Raw genomic sequence first — 9,967 nt, forward strand, 5'->3', positions numbered from 1 at the left:
TTGTTTCTTGTTTGCTTCTGTTGTGTCTGCCGTGATCCCTTATGGTGAGCAGTCAGTCTTAGTAGGTGCTGTCTTGGTTGAGAGCTGGGTGTTGGGCCGGATGAGTCTTTCACGAGTCACGACAGAAGTATAGTTCATATAGTTGACAATAGTTGGAGTTGTATCTTTATATAGCTTTAGTTTTGTTTATTCATTTGTAATAAACTACTCCCTCCGTCTGAGTCAATTGTTATCTATTACTTTTGGCACAAAGATTAAGAAAAGAAGTATGAATGAATTTGGACCACACAAATCACATAGACCCACATGCAATTAAATGTGATCCACAAAAGGTTGCCAAAAATAGAAATAGATAACAATTCAATGATACACCCGAAATTGGAAATAGATAACTATTGATCGGGACGGAGGGAGTATAATTGTTCTTTTATCGACTTTTGATGATTGCTATCCTCGGGCAACCGAGACGGTAACACCTTTATATGTTAGGGAAGGTCTTGTTAAGGCTCCTTGGTATATGGGGGTGTTACAATTATATATTAAGTCTGAGGCAGTACATCTGATGTATAATAATTTTTTTCTCAAAGATATGACTATGCAATTTAAATTGAAGATGTCAATTAATTTAGTTGTTAACAGAATATCTTATGTACGATATATAAATCACTAAAACTTCGGAGAGACGGTCTCTCAATAAGTTATTGAGAGACCAGTCTTTTGTACCCTTTTATTTGTATTTTGTGACCCTTTTGTTGTTGATCGTGACATAGTAATTTCGTACCTATTTAGGTAATAAATGTACCTATTTTATCTTTAATCATGATTTGTACCTATGTTATTACATTTAGTACAACTTTTTCTTAAAATTGTAAAATAGTCTCTCAAAAAACTTATTGAGCGACCGTCTCTCAGAAGACCTACTCTATATAAATATACAAAGTGAAAAGTTCAACATCAAATCACCTGGTTCTTAGGACACACTATGTTAGGTTATTCGAAGGGGGTACGTAGTTACCATTTTTACTATTAGTTTAACCCGAGAAATCATCCGTGTGATTTAGGAACATTTTTGTTCCGGTACCTTAAAATCTAAAAAAACGTATATTATCGCTTCAATTTGAGCCGTTCGGGAGGCTGTACGGGGTTGTGTTTCTTCTTCTCCCGGTTTTTCTACGATGTGTCAAAGATTGCTTCAGGAGTTACCCTATTCGATTGCAACCCCAAATAAAGCGGCCACGCAAAGTTTGAGCACCAACGGAAGACATTTGAGGGTGCCGGTGTGCCACAAACCAGCATTCGCCGAAACTCGGATTATCGTGAAAAATGTGTTAAAGCTCGTTATTTGAGGCTGAAATCGAACAGGTTGATTCCTGAAATCGAACAGGTTGATTCTTGAAATGAGATCGGACGCGTGATTGAAAAATAGAGAGAAAAAGAAACAGGGCCCGGTACGACCTTCCGAACGGGTGAAATTGAAGTGTATAATACACGGTTTTTTGGGAAAATTCTCCGGAAATCACATAGAAAGATCCTCGGGTCAGATAAAGCGGCCACGCAAAGTTTGAGCACCAACGGAAGACATTTGCGGGTGCCGGTATGCCACAAACCAGCATTCGCCGAAACTCGGATTATCGTGAAAAATGTGTTAAAGCTCGTTATTTGAGGCTGAAATCGAACAGGTTGATTCCTGAAATGAGCTTGGACGCGTGATTGAAAAACAGGGAGAAAAAGAAACAGGGTCCGGTACGATCTTCCGAACGGATGAAATTGAAGTGTATAATACACGGTTTTTCGGGATTCCGGGGTCCCGGAACAAAATTCTCCGGAAATCACATAGAAAGTTCCTTGGGTCAGATAAAGCGGCCACGCAATGTTTGAGCACCAACGGAAGACATTTGGGGGTGCCGGTGTGCCACAAACCAGCATTCGCCGAAACTCGGATTATCGTGAAAAATGTGTTAAAGCTCGTTATTTGAGGCTGAAATTGAACAGGTTGATTCCTGAAATGAGCTCGGACGCGCGATTGAAAAACAGGGAGAAAAAGAAACAGTGTCCGGTACGACCTTCCGAACGGCTGAAATTGAAGTGTATAATACACGGTTTTTCAGGATTCCGGGGTCCCGGAACAAAATTCTCCGGAAATCACATAGAAAGTTCATCGGGTCAGATAAAGCGGCCACGCAAAGTTTGAGCACCAAGAGAAGACATTTGGGGGTGCCGGTGTGCCACAAACCAACATTCGCCGAAACTCGGATTATCGTGAAAAATGTGTTAAAGCTCGTTATTTGAGGCTAAAATCGAACAGGTTGATTCCTGAAATCGAAGAGGTTTATTCTTGAAATGAGCTCGGACTCGTGATTGAAAAACAGGGAGAAAAAGAAACAGGGTCCGGTACAACCTTCCGAACGGGTGAAATTGAAGTGTATAATACACGGTTTTTCGAGATTCCGGGGTCCCGGAACAAAATTCTCCGGAAATTACATAGAAAGATCCTCGGGTCACACAAAGTTTGAGCAACAACGGAAGACATTTGGGGGTGCCAGTGTGCCACAAACCAGCATTCGCCGAAACTCGGATTATCGTGAAAAATGTGTTACAGCTCGTTATTTGAGGCTGAAATCGAACAGGTTGATTCCTGAAATCGAACAGGTTGATTTCTGAAATGAGCTCGGATGCGTGATTGAAAAACAGGGAGAAAAACAAACAGGGACCGGTACGACCTTCCGAACGGCTGAAATTGAAGTGTATAATACACGGTTTTCAGATTCGGGGTCCGGAATAAAATTCTCCGGAAATCACATAGAAAGTTCCCGGGTCAGATAAAGCGGCCACGCAAAGTTTGAGCACCAACGGAAGATATTTGGAGGTCTTAGGTTTGCCACAAACCAAAGATTCGCGAAACTCGGATTATCGTGAAAAATGTGTTAAAGCTCATTATTTGAGGCTGAAATCGAACAGGTTGATTCCTGAAATGAGCTCGGACGCGTGATTGAAAAACAAGAAGAAAAAAAAACTGGGTCCGGTACGACCTTCCGAACGGCTGAAATTGAAGTGTATAATACACGGTTTTTCTGGATTCCGGGGTCCCGGAACAAAATTCTCCGGAAATCACATAGAAAGTTCCTCGGGTCAGATAAAGCGGGCACGCAAAGTTTGAGCACCAACGGAAGACATTTCGGGGTGCCGGTGTGCCAAAAACCAGCATTCGCCGAAACTCGGATTATCGTGAAAAATGTGTTAAAACTCGTTATTTGAGGCTCAAATCGAACAGGTTGATTCCTGAAATCGAACAGGTTGATTTCTAAAATGAGCTCGGACGCATGATTGAAAAACAGGGAGAAAAACAAAAAGGGTCCGGTACTACCTTCCGAACGGCTGAAATTGAAGTTTATAATACACGGTTTTTTCGGGAGACCCCAGAACAAAATTTTCCGGAAATCACATAGAAAGTTCATCGGGTCAGATAAAGCGGCCACGGAAACTTTGAGCACCAACGGAAGACATTTGGGGTGCCGGTGTGCCACAAACCAGCATTCGCCGTAACTCGGATTATCGTGGAAAAATGTGTTAAAGCTCGTTATTTGAGGCTGAAATCGAACAGGTTGATTTCTGAAATCGAACAGGTTGATTCCTGAAATGAGCTTGGATGCGTGATTAAAAAACAGGAAGAAAAAGAAACAGGGCCCGGCACGACCTTCCGAACGACTGAAATTGAAGTGTATAATACACGGTTTTTCGGGATTTCGGAGTCCCGGAACAAAATTCTCCGGAAATCACATAGAAAGTTCCTCGGGTCAGATAAAGCGGCCACGCAAAATTTGAGCACCAACGGAAGTTATTTGGGGGTGCCGGTGTGCCACAAACCAGCATTCACCGAAACTCGTATTATTGTGAAAAATGTGTTAAAGCTCGTTATTTGAGGTTGAAATCGAACAGGTTGATTCCTGAAATCGAACAGGTTGATTCCTGAAATGAGCTCGGACGCTTGATGGAAAAACAGGGAGAAAAAGAAACAGGGTCCCGTACGACCTTCAAACGGCTCAAAATTGAGGTGTATAAATACACGGTTTTTCGGGATTCCGGGGTCCCGGAACAAAATTCTACGGAAATCACATTGAAAGTTCCTCGGGTCAGATAAAGCGACCTCGCAAAGTTTGAGCACCAACGGAAGACATTTGCGGGTGCCGGTATGCCACAAACCAGCATTCGCCGAAACTCGGATTATCGTGAAAAATGTGTTAAAGCTCGTTATTTGAGGCTGAAATCGAACAGGTTGATTTCTGAAATGAGCTCGGACGCGTGATTGAAAAACAGGGAGAAAAAGAAACAGGGTCCGGTACGATCTTCCGAACGGATGAAATTGAAGTGTATAATACACGGTTTTTCGGGATTCCGGGGTCCCGGAACAAAATTCTCCGGAAATCACATAGAAAGTTCCTCGGGTCAGATAAAGCGGCCACGCAATGTTTGAGCACCAACGGAAGACATTTGGGGGTGCCGGTGTGCCACAAACCAACATTCGCCGAAACTCGGATTATCGTGAAAAATGTGTTAAAACCCGTTATTTGAGGCTGAAATCGAATAGGTTGATTCCTGAAATGAGCTCGGACGCGTGATTGAAAAACAGGGAGAAAAAGAAACAGGGTCCGGTACGGCCATCCGAACGGCTGAAATTGAAGTGTATAATACACGGTTTTTCAGGATTCCGGGGTCCCGGAACAAAATTCTTCGGAAATCACATAGAAAGTTCATCGGGTCAGATAAAGCGGCCACGCAAAGTTTGAGCACCAAGGGAAGACATTTGGGGTGCCGGTGTGCCACAAACCAGCATTCGTCGAAACTCGGATTATCGTGAAAAATGTGTTAAAGCTCGTTATTTGAGGCTGAAATCGAACAGGTTGATTCCTGAAATCGAACAGGTTGATTCTTGAAATGAGCTCGGACGCGTGATTGAAAAACAGGGAGAAAAAGAAACAGGGTCCGGTACGACCTTCCGAACAGGTGAAATTGAAGTGTAATGCACGGTTTTTCGGGATTCCGGGGTCACGGAACAAAATTCTCCGGAAATCACATAGAAAGATCTTCGGGTCAGATAAAGCGGCCACGCAAAGTTTGAGCACCAACGGAAGACATTTGGGGGTGCCGGTGTGCCACAAACCAGCATTCGCCGAAACTCGGATTATCGTGAAAAATGTGTTAAAGCTCGTTATTTGAGGCTGAAATCGAACAGGTTGATTCCTGAAATCGAACAGGTTGATTCCTGAAATGAGCTCGGACGCGTGATTGAAAAACAGGGAGAAAAAGAAACAGGGTCCGGTACGACCTTCCGAACAGGTGAAATTGAAGTGTATAATGCACGGTTTTTCGGGATTCCGGGGTCACGGAACAAAATTCTCCGGAAATCACATAGAAATATCCTCGGGTCAGATAAAGTGGCCACGCAAAGTTTGAGCACCAACGGAAGACATTTGGGGGTGCCGGTGTGCCACAAACCAGCATTCGCCGAAACTCGGATTATCGTGAAAAATGTGTTAAAGCTCGTTATTTGAGGCTGAAATCGAACAGGTTGATTCCTGAAATCGAACAGGTTGATTTCTGAAATGAGCTCGGACGCCTAATTGAAAAACAGGGAGAAAAACAAAAAGGGTCCTGTACTACCTTCCGAACGGCTGAAATTGAAGTGTATAATATACGGTTTTTTCGGGATTACAAGGTCCCGGAACAAAATTCTCCGGAAATCACATAGAAAGTTCCTCGGGTCAGATAAAGCGGCCACGAAAACTTTGAGCACCAACGGAAGACATTTGGGGGTGCCGGTGTGCCAAACCAAAGATTCGTAACTCGGATTATCGTGGAAAAATGTGTTAAAGCTCGTTATTTGAGGATGAAATCGAACAGGTTGATTTCTGAAATCGAACAGGTTGATTCCTGAAATGAGCTTGGATGCGTGATTAAAAAACAGGAAGAAAAAGAAACAGGGCCCGGCACGACCTTCCGAACGACTGAAATTGAAGTGTATAATACACGGTTTTTCGGGATTTCGGAGTCCCGGAACAAAATTCTCCGGAAATCACATAGAAAGTTCCTCGGGTCAGATAAATCGGCCACGCAAAATTTGAGCACCAACGGAAGATATTTGGGGGTGCCGGTGTGCCACAAACCAGCATTCACCGAAACTCGTATTATTGTGAAAAATGTGTTAAAGCTCGTTATTTGAGGTTGAAATCGAACAGGTTGATTCCTGAAATCGAACAGGTTGATTCCTGAAATGAGCTCGGACGCTTGATTGAAAAACAGGGAGAAAAAGAAACAGGGTCCCGTACGACCTTCAAACGGCTCAAAATTGAGGTGTATAAATACACGGTTTTTCGGGATTCCGGGGTCCCGGAACAAAATTCTCCGCAAAATCACATCGAAAGTTCCTCGGGTCAGATAAAGCGACCACGCAAAGTTTGAGCACCAACGGAAGACATTTGGGAGTGCCGGTGTGCCACAAACCAGCATTCGCCGAAACTCGGATTATCGTGAAAAATGTGTTAAAGCTCGTTATTTGAGGCTGAAATCGAACAGGTTGATTCCTGAAATGAGCTCGGACGCGTGATTGAAAAACAGGGAGAAAAAGAAACAGGGTCCGGTACGATCTTCCGAACGGATGAAATTGAAGTGTATAATACACGGTTTTTCGGGATTCCGGGGTCCCGGAACAAAATTCTCCGGAAATCACATAGAAAGTTCCTCGGGTCAGATAAAGCGGCCACGCAATGTTTGAGCACCAACGGAAGACATTTGGGGGTGCCGGTGTGCCACAAACCAGCATTCGCCGAAACTCGGATTATCGTGAAAAATGTGTTAAAGCTCGTTATTTGAGGCTGAAATCGAACAGGTTGATTCCTGAAATGAGCTCGGACGCTTGATTGAAAAACAGGGAGAAAAAGAAACAGGGTCCGGTACGGCCATCCGAACGGCTGAAATTGAAGTGTATAATACACGGTTTTTCAGGATTCCGGGGTCCCGGAACAAAATTCTCCAGAAATCACATAGAAAGTTCATCGGGTCAGATAAAGCGGCCACGGAAAGTTTGAGCACCAAGGGAAGACATTTGGGGTGCCGGTGTGCCACAAATCAGCATTCGTCGAAACTCGGATTATCGTGAAAAATGTGTTAAAGCTCGTTATTTGAGGCTGAAATCGAACAGGTTGATTCCTGAAATCGAACAGGTTGATTTTTGAAATGAGCTCGGACGCGTGATTGAAAAACAGGGAGAAAAAGAAACGGGGTCCGTACGGCCTTCCGAGCAGTGAAATTGAAGTGTATAATGCACGGTTTTCGGGATTCGGGTCACGGAACAAAATTCTCCGGAAATCACATAGAAAGATCTTCGGGTCAGATAAAGCGGCCACGCAAAGTTTGAGCACCAACGGAAGACATTTGGGGGTGCGGTGTGCCCAAACCAAAGATTCGCCGAAACTCGGATTATCGTGAAAAATGTGTTAAAGCTCGTTATTTGAGGCTGAAATCGAATAGGTTGATTCCTGAAATCGAACAGGTTGATTCTTGAAATGAGCTCGGACGCGTGATTGAAAAACAGGGAGAAAAAGAAACAGGGTCCGGTACGACCTTCCGAACAGGTGAAATTGAAGTGTATAATGCACGGTTTTTCGGGATTCCGGGGTCACGGAACAAAATTCTCCGGAAATCACATAGAAAGATTCTCGGGTCAGATAAAGGGGCCACGCAAAGTTTGAGCACCAACGGAAGACATTTGGGGGTGCCGGTGTGCCACAAACCAGCATTCGCCGAAACTCGGATTATCGTGAAAAATGTGTTAAAGCTCGTTATTTGAGGCTGAAATCGAACAGGTTGATTTCTGAAATCGAACAGGTTGATTCTTGAAATGAGCTCGGACGCGTGATTGAAAAACAGGGAGAAAAAGAAACAGGGTCCGGTACGACTTTCCGAACAGGTGAAATTGAAGTGTATAATGCACGGTTTTTCGGGATTCCGGGGTCACGGAACAAAATTCTCCGGAAATCACATAGAAAGATCCTCGGGTCAGATAAAGCGGCCACGCAAAGTTTGAGCAGCAACGGAAGACATTTGGGGGTGCCGGTGTGACACTAACCAGCATTCGCCGAAACTCGGATTATCGTGAAAAATGTGTTAAAGCTTGTTATTTGAGGCTGAAATCGAACAGGTTGATTCCTGAAATCGAACAGGTTGATTTCTGAAATGAGCTCGGACGCCTGAATGAAAAACAGGGAGAAAAACAAAAAGGGTCCTGTACTACCTTCCGAACGGCTGAAATTGAAGTGTATAAGACACGGTTTTTTCGGGATTCCGGGGTCCCGGAACAAAATTCTCCGGAAATCACATAGAAAGTTTCTCGGGTCAGATAAAGCGGCCACGAAAACTTTGAGCACCAACGGAAGACATTTGGGGGTGCCGGTGTGCCACAAACCAGCATTCGCCGTAACTCGGATTATCGTGGAAAAATGTGTTAAAGCTCGTTATTTGAGGATGAAATCGAACAGGTTGATTCCTGAAATGAGCTTGGATGCGTGATTAAAAAACAGGAAGAAAAAGAAACAGGGCCCGGCACGACCTTCCGAACGACTGAAATTGAAGTGTATAATACACGGTTTTTCGGGATTCCGGGGTCCCGGAACAAAATTCTCCGGAAATCACATAGAAAGTCCTCGGGTCAGATAAAGCGGCCACGAAAACTTTGTGCACCAACGGAAGACATTTGGGGGTGCCGGTGTGCCACAAACCAGCATTCGCCGTAACTCGGATTATCGTGGAAAAATGTGTTAAAGCTCGTTATTTGAGGCTGAAATCGAACAGATTGATTCCTGAAATCGAACAGGTTGATTTCTGAAATCGAACAGGTTGATTCCTGAAATGAGCTCGGACGCGTGATTAAAAAACAAGAAGAAAAAGAAACAGGGCCCGGTACGACCTTCCGAACGGCTGAAATTGAAGTGTATAAATACACGGTTTTTCGGGATTCCGGGGTCACGGAACAAAATTCTCCGGAAATCACATTGAAAGTTCCTCGGGTCATATAAAGCGACCACGCAAAGTTTGAGTACCAACGGAAGACATTTGGGAGTGCCACAAACCAGCATTCGCCGAAACTCGGATTATCGTGAAAAATGTGTTAAATCACGTTATTTGAGGCTGAAATCGAACAAGTTGATTGCTGAAATGAGCTCGGACGTGTGATTCAAAAAAAGGGAGAAAAAGAAACAGGGTCCGGTCCGATCTTCCGAACGGCTGATATTGAAGTGTATAATACACGGTTTTTCGGGATTCCAGGTTCCCGGAACAAAATTCTCCGGAAATCAAATAGAAAGTTCATCGGGTCAGTTAAAGCCGCCACGCAAAGTTTGGGCACCAACGGAAGACATTTGGGGGTGCCGGTGTGCCACAAACCTGCATTCGCCGTAACTCGGATTATCCTGAAAAATGTGTTAAAGCTCGTTATTTGAGGCTGAAATCGAACAGGTTGATTCCTGAAATGAGCTCGGACGCGTGATTGAAAAACAGGGAGGAAAAGAAACAAGGTCCGGTACGACCTTCCGAACGGCTGAAATTAAAGTGTATAATACACGGTTTTTCAGGATTCCGGGGTCCCGGAACAAAATTCTCAAGAAATCACATAGAAAGTTTATCGGGTCAGATAAAGCGGCCACGCAAAGTTTGAGCACTAAGGGAAGACATTTGGGGGTGTCGGTGTGCCACAAACCAGCATTCGTCGAAACTCGGATTATCGTGAAAAATGTGTTAAAGCTCGTTATTTGAGGCTGAAATCGAACAGGTTGATTCTTGAAATGAGATCGGACGCGTGATTGAAAAACAGGGGAAAAAAAACGGGTCGCATGCGACCTTCCGAAGCAGTGAAATTGAAGTGTATAATACACGGTTTTTCGGGATTCTGGGGTCCCGGAAAAAAATTCTCCGGAAA

The sequence above is a fragment of the Silene latifolia genome, chromosome 11, assembly GCF_048544455.1.
Source record: "Silene latifolia isolate original U9 population chromosome 11, ASM4854445v1, whole genome shotgun sequence".
NCBI lineage: Eukaryota > Viridiplantae > Streptophyta > Magnoliopsida > Caryophyllales > Caryophyllaceae > Silene > Silene latifolia.